Genomic DNA, 10,193 nt, shown 5'->3' with positions numbered 1-10,193 from the left:
TGCTGCAATGAACATTCGGGTGCGTGTGTCTTTTTGAATTATGGTTTTCTCTGGGTATATGCGCAATAGGGGGATTGCTGGGTCATATGGTAATTCTATTTTTAGTTTTTTAAGGACCCTCCATACTGTTCTCCATAGTGGCTGTATCAATTTACATTCCCACCAACAGTGCAAGAGGGTTCCCTTTTCTCCACACCCTCTCCAGCATTTCTTGTTTGTAGATTTTCTGATGATGCCCATTCTAACTGGTGTGAGGTGATACCTCATTGTAGTTTTGATTTGCATTTCTCTAATAATTAGTGATGTTGAGCAGCTTTTCATGTGCCTCTTGGCCATCTGTATATCTTCTTTGGGGAAATGTCTATTTAGGTCTTCTGCCCATTTTCGGATTGGATTGTTTGTTTTTTTAATATTGAGCTGCATGAGCTGTTCATATACTTTGGAGATTAATCCTTTGTCCGATGATTCGTTTGCAAATATTTCTCCCATTCTGAGGGTTGTCTTTTCATCTTGTTTATAGTTTCCTTTGCTGTGCAAAAGCTTTTAAGTTTCATTAGGTCCCATTTGTTTATTTTTGTTTGTATTTCCATTACTCTAGGAGGTGGGTCAAAAAAGATCTTGCTGTGATTTATGTCAAAGAGTGTTCTTCCTACGTTTTCCTCTAAGAGTTTTATAGTGTCCGGTCTTACATTTAGGTCTTCAATCCATTTTGAGTTTATTTCTGCATATGTGTTAGGGAGTGTTCTAATTTCATTCTTTTACATGTAGCTGTCCAGTTTTCCCAGCACCACTTATTGAAGAGGCTGTCTTTTCTCCATTGTATATCCTTGCCTCCTTTGTCATAGATTAGTTGACCATAGGTGTGTGGATTTATCTCTGGGCTTTCTATCCTGTTCCATTGATCTATCTTTCTGTTTTTGTGCCAGTACCATATTGTCTTGATTACTGTAGCTTTGTAGTATAGTCTGAAGTCAGGGAGTCTGATTCCTCCAGCTCCTTTTTTTTCCCTCAAGACTGCTTTGGCTATTCGGGGTCTTCTGTGTCTCCAAACAAATTTTAAGACTTTTTGTTCTAGTTCCATGAAAAATGCCATTGGTAGTTTGATAGGGATTGCACTGAATCTGTAGATTGCTTTGGGTAGTGTAGTCATTTTCACAATCTTGATTCTTCCAATCCAAGAACATGGTATATCTCTCCATCTGTTTGTGTCATCTTTGATTTCTTTCTCAGTGTCTTATAGTTTTCTGAGTACAGGTCTTTTACCTCCTTAATTAGGTTTATTCCTAGGTATTTTATTCTTTTTGTTGCAATGGTGAATGAGATTGTTTCCTTAATTTCTCTTTCTGATCTTTCATTTTTAGTGTATAGGAATGCAAGAGATTTCTGTGCATTAATTTTTTACCCTGCAACTTTACCAAATTCATTGATTAGCTCTAGTAGTTTTCTGGTGGCATCTCTAGGATTATCTATGTACACTATCATGTCATCTGCAAACAGTGACAGTTTTACTTCTTTTCCAATTTGTATTCCTTTTATTTCTTTTTCTTCTCTCATTGCTGTGGCTAGAACTTCCAAAACTATGTTGAATAATAGTGGTGAGAGTGAACATCCTTGTCTTGTTCCTGATCTTAGAGGAAATGCTTTCAGTTTTTCACCACTGAGAATATTTGTTGTGGGTTTGTCATATATGACCTTTATTATGTTGAGGAAGGTTCCCTCTATGCCCACTTTCTGGAGAGTTTTTATCATAAATGGGTGTTGAATTTTGTCAAAAAGCTTTTTCTGTATCTAATGAGATGATCATATGGTTTTTATTCTTCAATTTGTTAAGATGGTGTATCACATTGATTGATTTGTGTATATTGAAGAATCCTTGCGTCCCTGGGATAAATCCCACTTGATCATGGTGTATGATCCTTTTAATGTGTTGTTGGATTCTGTTTGCTAGTATTTTGTTGAGGATTTTTGTATCTATATTAATCAGTGATATTGATCGATAATTTTCTTTTTTTGTAGTATCTTTGTCTGGTTTTGATATCAGGGTGATGGTGGCCTCATAGAATGAGTTTGGGAGTGTCCCTTCCTCTGCAATATTTTGGAAGAGTTTGAGAAGGATGTGTTTTAGCTCTTCTCTAAATGTTTGATAGAATTCAATTGTGAAGCCATCTGGTCCTGGACTTTTGTTTGTTGGAAGATTTTTAATCACAGTTTCAGTTTCATTACTTGTGATTGGTCTGTTCATATTTTCTGTTTCTTCCTGGTTCAGTCTTGGAAGGTTATACCTTTCTAAGAATTTGTCCATGTCTTCCAGGTTGTCCATTTTATTGGCATAGAGTTGCTTGTAGTAGTTTCTTATGTTGCTGTGTATTTCTTCAGTGTCCATTGTAACTTCTCCTTTTTTATTTCTAATTTTATTTATTTGAGTCCTCTCCCTCTTTCTTGATGAGTCTGGCTAAAGGTTTATCAATTTTGTTTATCTTCTCAAAGAACCAGCTTTTAGTTTTATTGATTGTTGCTATTGTTTTCTTTGTTTCCATTTTATTTATTTCTGCTCTGATCTTTATAATTTTTTTCCTTCTACTAACTTTGTGTTTTATTTGTTCTTTTTTCTCTAGTTCCTTTAGGTGCAAGGGTAGATTGTTTATTTGAGATTTTTTTTTTCTTGAGGTAGGCTTGTATAGCTATAAACTTCTCTCTTAGAACGGCTTTTGCTGCATCCCATAGGTTTTGGATCGTCGTGTTTTCGTTGTCATTTGTCTCTAGGTATTTTTTGATTTCCTCTTTGATTTCTTCAGTGATCTCTTGGTTATTTAGTAACATATTGTTTAGCCTCCATGTGTTTGTGTTTTTTACGTTTTTTACCCTGTAATTTATTTCTAATCTCATAGTGTTGTGGTCGGAAAAGATGCTTGATATGATTTCAGTTTTCTTAAATGTACCAAGGCTTGGTTTGTGACCCAGGATGTGATCTATCCTGGAGAATGTTCCGTGTGCACCTGAGAAGAAAGTGTAATCTGCTGTTTTTGGATGGAATGTGCTATAAATATCAATTAAATCTATCTGATCTATTGTGTCATTTAAAGCTTGTGTTTCCTTATTAATTTTCTGTTTGGATGATCTGTCCATTGGTGTAAGTGAGGTGTTAAATTCCCCCACTATTATTGTTTTACTGTTGATTTCCTCTTTTATAGCTGTTAGCATTTGCCTTATGTATTGAGGTGCTCCTATGTTGGGTGCATATATATTTATAATTGTTATATCTTCTTCTTGGATTGATCCCTTAATCATTATGTAGTATCCTTCCTTGTCTCTTGTAACATTCTTTATTTTAAAATCTATTTTATCTGATATGAGAATTGCTATTCCAGCTTTCTTTTGATTTCCATTTGCATGGAACATCTTTTTCCATCCCCTCAGTTTCAGTCTGTATCCTAGGTCTGAAGTGGGTCTCTTGTAGACAGCATACATATGGGTCTTGTTTTTGTATCCCTTCATCGAGCCTGTGTCTTTTGGTTGGAGCATTTAATCCATTCACATTTAAGGTAATTATCGATATGTATGTTCCTATGACCATTTTCTTAATTGTTTTGGGTTTGTTTTTGTAGGTCCTTTTCTTCTCTTGTGTTTCCCACTTAGAGAAGTTCCTTTAGCATTTGTTGTGTAGCTGGTTTGGTGGTGCTGAGTTCTCTTAGCTTTTGCTTGTCTGTAAAGCTTTTGATTTCTCCATCGAATCTGAATGAGATCCTTGCTGGATAGAGTAATCTTGGTTGTAGGTTCTTCCTTTTCATCACTTTAAATATATCATGCCATTCCCTTCTGGCTTGTAGAGTTTCTGCTGAGAAATCAGCTATTAACCTTATGGGAGTTCCCTTGTATGTTATTTGTCATTTTTCCCTTGTTGCTTTTAATAATTTTTCTTTCTCTTTAATTTTTGCCAATTTGATTACTATGTGTCTCGGCATGTTTCGCCTTGGGTTTATCCTGTATGGGACTCTCTGCGCTTCCTGGAATTGATTATTTCCTTTCTCATATTAGGGAAGTTTTCAAGTATAATCTCTTCAAATATTTTCTTGGTTCCTTTCTCTCTCTCTTCTCCTTCTGGGACCCCTATACTGCTAATGTTGTTGGGTTTAATGTTGTCCCAGAGGTCTCTTAGGCTGTCTTCATTTCTTTTCATTCGTTTTCCTTTATTCTGTTTTGTGGCAGTGAATTCCACCATTGTGTCTTCCAGGTCACTTATCCGTTCTTCTGCCTCAGTTATTCTGCTGTTGATTCCTTCTAGTGTATTTTTCATTTCCACTATTGTATTGTTCATCTCTGTTTGTTTGTTCTTTAATTCTTCTAGGTGTTTGTTCTTTAATTCTTCTAGGTCTTTGTTAAACATTTCTTGCATCTTCTTGATCTTTGCCTCCATTCTTTTCCTGTGGTCCTGAATCATCTTCACTATCATTATTCTGAATTCTTTTTCTGGAAGGTTGCCTATCTCCACTTCATTTAATTGTTTTTCTGGGGTTTTATATTGTTCCTTCATCTGGTACATAGTCCTCTGCCTTTTCATTTTGTCTGACTTTCTGTGAATGTGGTTTTCGTTCCACAGGCTGCAGGACTGTAGTTCTTCTTGCTTCTGCTGTCTGCCCTCTGGTGGATGAGGCTATCTAAGAGGCTTGTGCAAGCTTCCTGATGGGAGGGACTGGTGGTGGGTAGAGCTGGTTGTTGCTCTTTTGAGCAGAGCTCAGTAAAATTTTAATCCACTTGACTGCTGATGGGTGGGGCTGGGTTCCCTCCCTGTTGGTTGTTTGGCCTCAGGTGACCCAGCACTGGAGGCTACAGGCTCTTTGGTGGGTTAATGATGGACTCCAGGTGGGCTCATGCCAAGGAGTACTTCCCAGAACTTCTGCTGCCAGTGTCCTTGTCCTGATGGTGAGACACAGCCACCCCCCGCCTCTGCAGGGGACCCTCCAACACTAGCAGTTAGGTCTGGTTCAGTCTCCCCTGGGGTCACTGCTCCTTCCCCTGGGTCCTGATGCGCACACTACTTTGTGTGTGCCCTCCAAGAGCGGAGTCTCTGTTTTCCCCAGTCCTGTCGAAGTCCTGCTGTCAAATCCCGCTAGCCTTCAAAGTCTGGTTCTCTGGGAATTCCTCCTCCCATTGCCGGACCCCCTGGTTGGGAAGCCTGATGCGGTGCTCAGAACCTTCACTCCAGTGGGTGGACTTCTGTGATATAATTGTTCTCCAGTTTGTGAGTCACCCACCCAGTGTTTATGGGTTTTGATTGTATTGTGATTGTGCCCCTCCTACTGTCTCATTGCAGCTTCTCCTTTGTCTTCGGATGTGGGTTATCTTTTTTGGTGAGTTCCAGTGTCTTCCTGTCGATGATTGTTCAGCAGTTAGTTGTGATTCTGTTGCTCTCGCAAGAGGGAGTGAGCACACATCCTTTTATTCTGCCATCTTGAACCAATCCCTAAATTTTTTATTGTTAAATTTTTTAAAATTAATTTTTATTGGAGTATAGTTCTTTACAATGTAGTGTTAGTTTCTGCTGTACAGCCAAGTAAATCAGTTATACATATACATATATCCACTCTTTTTTAGATTCTTTTCCCATATAGGCCATTACAGAGTATTGAGTATAGTTCCCTGTGCTATACAGTAGGTTCTCATTAGTTATCTATGTTATACATAGTAGTGTGTATATCCAAAGCAGGAATCACACTTTAAAAACTGCCGTTTTAGGGTACTTGAATCAGGCCTCTGGTGATCAAGTTGAAGTGGGGTTTTGTTGGTAGTTTCAATCCAGGAGAATTTCTCTAGGTCTTCTGTCACTTGTGTGCCTGGGAGCCCCTATATTTGTAAACCCCAAACAGAGTTTTCCCTGTGTCCCATCCCTCCTGGCACCTGGCTTGCCACCCTTCCTCGGATGCCGGTTGGGATGTCCACACACAGTTCCATGATTAACTGCTGCCACTGTGTCCAACCCAAGCTCCTCCTATCCTTTGTGTATTTTGTGATATCTTTGTTATCACCTTTCGCATTCTCATTTCCTGCCAGGAAAGTACTAACTGTTACTTGTATTTCCTAACTCAAATTTCTAAGACTAGGAATCGGATTGGTTGACCAGGTTATTTTTTTGTGTCAGGCCAAAAAGGGTTGCTGGCTGGCCTAGGGATTTTCAGCCTTTGGATTGTGAGTCCCTGAGTCCTGTTGGCTGTGGCCAGTGAAGGGCAGAGTAATATGGCATAGAACATGGCTGCCTGGGCAGCAGGGCTAAGGGTAGGGGAGTTGGAAAAAGGGCCTGGGGCCTGGCAGGCACTGATGAACATTTTGAGTATAGTGTATTGACTGGCAAAGTTGATTTTCAGATGGTACCCACCATACTGGTTATTTTGATTAATATGGTAATATCTAATATAATATTAAAACATAAATCAAAATATACTACTTGTAATTGTTTAATAACCAGCTGTACTGGTTATTAAAATATTGAATACCTCTTAGTGATTGGTAAATAGTTCCTTCCCTGAGCCCCTCAAGTGCCCCCCAACCCCAGATGACCTGACCCCTCCCAGGGAACCCCAAGATCTTCTTACTACCCAGCAATTAAAAAGTTAATCTGTAGTCTAGCAGAGGAGTTTGGGCTTCTATTTCAGAGCTAGAATGGCCTCCATTTTGATTGGCTGATGTCCGTGCTACACTGTTTCTTAAATATTTTGAATGCCATTCCCATGACTTGCTTGGAAAGAAGATCCAAAACCTGTATTACAAAATGCATATGTGCAATATTTTCTATGCATATTTGCATTAGTGTAGTTGTAAATTATGTATTTCATACTTTGGTTGATTTCTTTTAAAGCAATTTCAACATGTCTTTCTACAAATTTTGCATTTTAAAAACGTTCACCATTTATTTCTGTAAAAAGAGGAGAAATCGGATCTTTAGAAAAGCGTTTTTAAGCGATAATCTTTCCTTAGGTTCACTCTTTTATTGCAAGAAAAATAAATTTTGGTCACAAATCAGAATGAGTCAATTACCTGTAGGTTAGTATTATATTGTAGTAAAACTGACCTAAGGAAGAAATCCCCTTTTCTTTACAGAAAAGAACTGATTTCATGGGAGAAACAAATTTGTTAGAGTCTCCTACAGGGCTGTAATGGAAAACAACCTTGGAAGAAACCAAACATTGTTGAGTGTTTTCATTCCCAGTAGGGTTGTGCCATGATGTATAGTGTCTGGCCATAGTGCTGTGCAGTGGCTGATGCAAGGATTGGGTAAATAACAGGATCCCAAAATGAAACTATGTTCAGAGAACATATGAGGTCTTGAAAAAAGCTAGTATTCATCAACCGATAATAAAATGTCTAGGATGCAAAGTATTGCCCTGAACTTTCACAGAACAAACTTACATTTGGTATATTCTTCAACAGTTGAAGTGTATTTGCTGAAAGGAACTGCATTATGTAGTTCAGATTTAAAGAATACAGACTTTAAAAACTGCATAGGGAGCTAGGAGCATTATTCAAGGATTGTCTCCTTTTGCTAACCTCTTCAATGTATAAAGTGATAGAAATGTCTCGTTCAGAATTACTAAGATATGAGGTGTGACTCTAAAGCAACAGGACTATTTGTTGTGTGTGACTTATGGAATGAGGGTCATTATTTTAGAGTCATAAACAATGTTATCCCTCTTTGGGGAAGTGAAGTAGTCTAGTGAATAGACATTGGACTAGACATCAGGAAACTTAAGCCCAACTTGTCACACTTCTGCTGGGCTTTAGAGACCAGGGAGAAGCATCATGGTATGGGGGAAAGAGCACTGGTTTTGGGACTCAGACTTATCAGGGTCTAGTCCTAGCTTCTCCACTTACTAGCTATGCGAGCTTGACACATTACCTAACCTCTCTGAGCATTCATTTGCCCATCTGTAATGTGGGGATGAAATACTCAGGGCTGACTTTCAGCTGAACCTTACCAGCATGGGTGGATCAGTTGTTTGCCGCTGGGCTCTGTTCTGATTGGGCCAGTGTCCACTCTGACTGGTAGGTACCCATGCTGTACTGGTTGTTAAGTATTTTGACTATCCCTCCTAGTAAGACTTAATAGGTAGGGTTATTTGGAACATAAAATGAGATAATATATGTGAAGTTCCTGACATTGAGTTGCTACTCATGAAATAATAGTTTTATTTTCTTCTGTACAACTTTATGAGAAATGTTTTTCAACCTAAATAAGGGGAGAGAAAGATGCCTGACACTTGTTTTCACTCTGATGTTAAGAGATTAAGGGAACTGTTTATATCTTATCTTTGTTCAGGATCCATTAAACAAACATTAAGTGCCTACTCTATGCTAGGTCCTTGAGGAGTGCACACTCTAGGAGGGGCAATAGATGAGTAAACTCTGACTTCAATCCAAACAACTCTAAAAGTCAGTGTGAATCTATAAGATACCTTTGTTCAAATTTAATAAAGAGACTTCCTCTAGGCAGGTACAACCTGGCTTGGCCGCTAAGCTCAGGATAGATTTGCACACCTACTTACTCCCTCATCTGGGTGCCTTTGTGCAGTGCACAACCTGCACAATTACACACAGTGGCCCTGAGAACTGTTATAACAGAGGTATATGCCAAGTACTATGGGCCTGTAGTTGTAGGAGGGACTGAGTTTCACCAGGTGAATGGCATTTGTCCAAATTATAGATGAGGGAGAAAGCATTAGGATGTGTCCAAAGATACAGAGGTCTGAAAGACCTGGGAGGTTAGGGGAATAGTGGATGTTCCTACTGGATAATATATTTGGACTGCTTGTTTTGAAGAAAAGTATGCCAATGTAAGATATATTTACAACCTCTCTAAGTAGACAGTTTACAGTCATTACAATTAAATATTAAAACTACTTTATGTGTAAGTTGATGTTTCTTTATTGTTCTTAGATTAGATAGTTTGCTTCCTGTTTTAAAATTTTTGTTTGTATTTAAAAAATTGCTTTTGGTTGATGAGAACACAGTGTCCTCTAAGGTTAATTATTTGAGGTCATTTAGTTGTTTTCCAATAGACCTTGAGCCTAGGCAAAGATCAGTGATCAAAGAGGCTAGAAGTTTCAGTGAAATATTATTTAAAAAAAAGAATGTGGAGACATCACTGAATTACGAATCTGTGTTTGCTTCATAGACTATTAAATCATAGACTTTTAGAGCTTAGAGATTTTTGGAGACCTTTGAGTCTAATCCTCTCATTTCAACATGACTTTATTGTTCTTCTAAAAATGATACATGCTCGTTATAAATAGTTCAAACAATTCAAAGTAAAAAGTTGAGAACTAAAACCACCCCAATTCCCATCACCCTGGTGCAATCACCATTAACATGAGATTAACAGCATTTTAGACTATCTGATTGCACACATATAGACAGATCAGTGATAGATGTACAGAACCAATTTTATTTATTTATTTTTATTGAAGTATAGTTGATTTACAATATTGTGTTAATTTCAGGTGTACAGCAAAGTGATTTGGTTATACATATATATGTATATATCTATATTCTTTTTTTGAGTCTTTTCCATTATAGTCTATTACAAGATACTGAATATAGTTCCCTGTGCTATACAGTAAATCCTTGTTGTTTATCTATTTTATATATAGTGGTGTGCATCTGTTAATCCCATACTCCCAATTTATCCCTCCCCTGCTTCCCATTTGGTAACCATAAGTTTATTTTCTATGTCTGTGAGTCTGTTTCTGTTTTGTAAATAAGTTCATTTAGTGTCATATTTTAGATTCCACACATAAGTGATGTCATATGGTATTTGTCTTTCTCTTTCTGACTTACTTCAGTTAATATGATAATCTCTAGGTCTATCCATGTTGCTGCAAATGGCATTATTTCATTCATTTTTTATGGCTGAGTAGTATTCCACTGTATATATGTACCACATCTACTTTATCCATACATCTCTTGATGGGCACGTAGGCTACTATGTACAAACCAATTTTTGATAAAATTTGGATCATATAATACATATTTTTAATCAAAATTATTCAATTTACTTTTGCTAGAATTTAACGGAGTAAGGAGAAAATGAGGTCAAACTGAAGAAACTATATACTTTGGAAAAATATTTATTCACTGAAAGGTAAATCAGTTTGTAATAAATCCCTCTAAGTTTGAGGAAAAAAATTGATGAAAAAAAGCATCAA

At 37.5% G+C, this 10,193-nt stretch overlaps 1 protein-coding gene across 1 annotated transcript in view; it reads left to right on the top strand.

Annotated features, from left to right (window-relative positions):
- SMARCA1 (SNF2 related chromatin remodeling ATPase 1) overlaps positions 1–10,193 on the top strand; it is a 147,951-nt gene that overhangs the window by 81,766 nt on the left and 55,992 nt on the right. The window lies entirely within an intron of this gene.

Source organism: Balaenoptera borealis (assembly GCF_965194805.1).
Source record: "Balaenoptera borealis genome assembly, chromosome: X".
NCBI classification, from domain to species: domain Eukaryota; kingdom Metazoa; phylum Chordata; class Mammalia; order Artiodactyla; family Balaenopteridae; genus Balaenoptera; species Balaenoptera borealis.
This window is presented reverse-complemented; position numbering and strand designations above follow the sequence as displayed.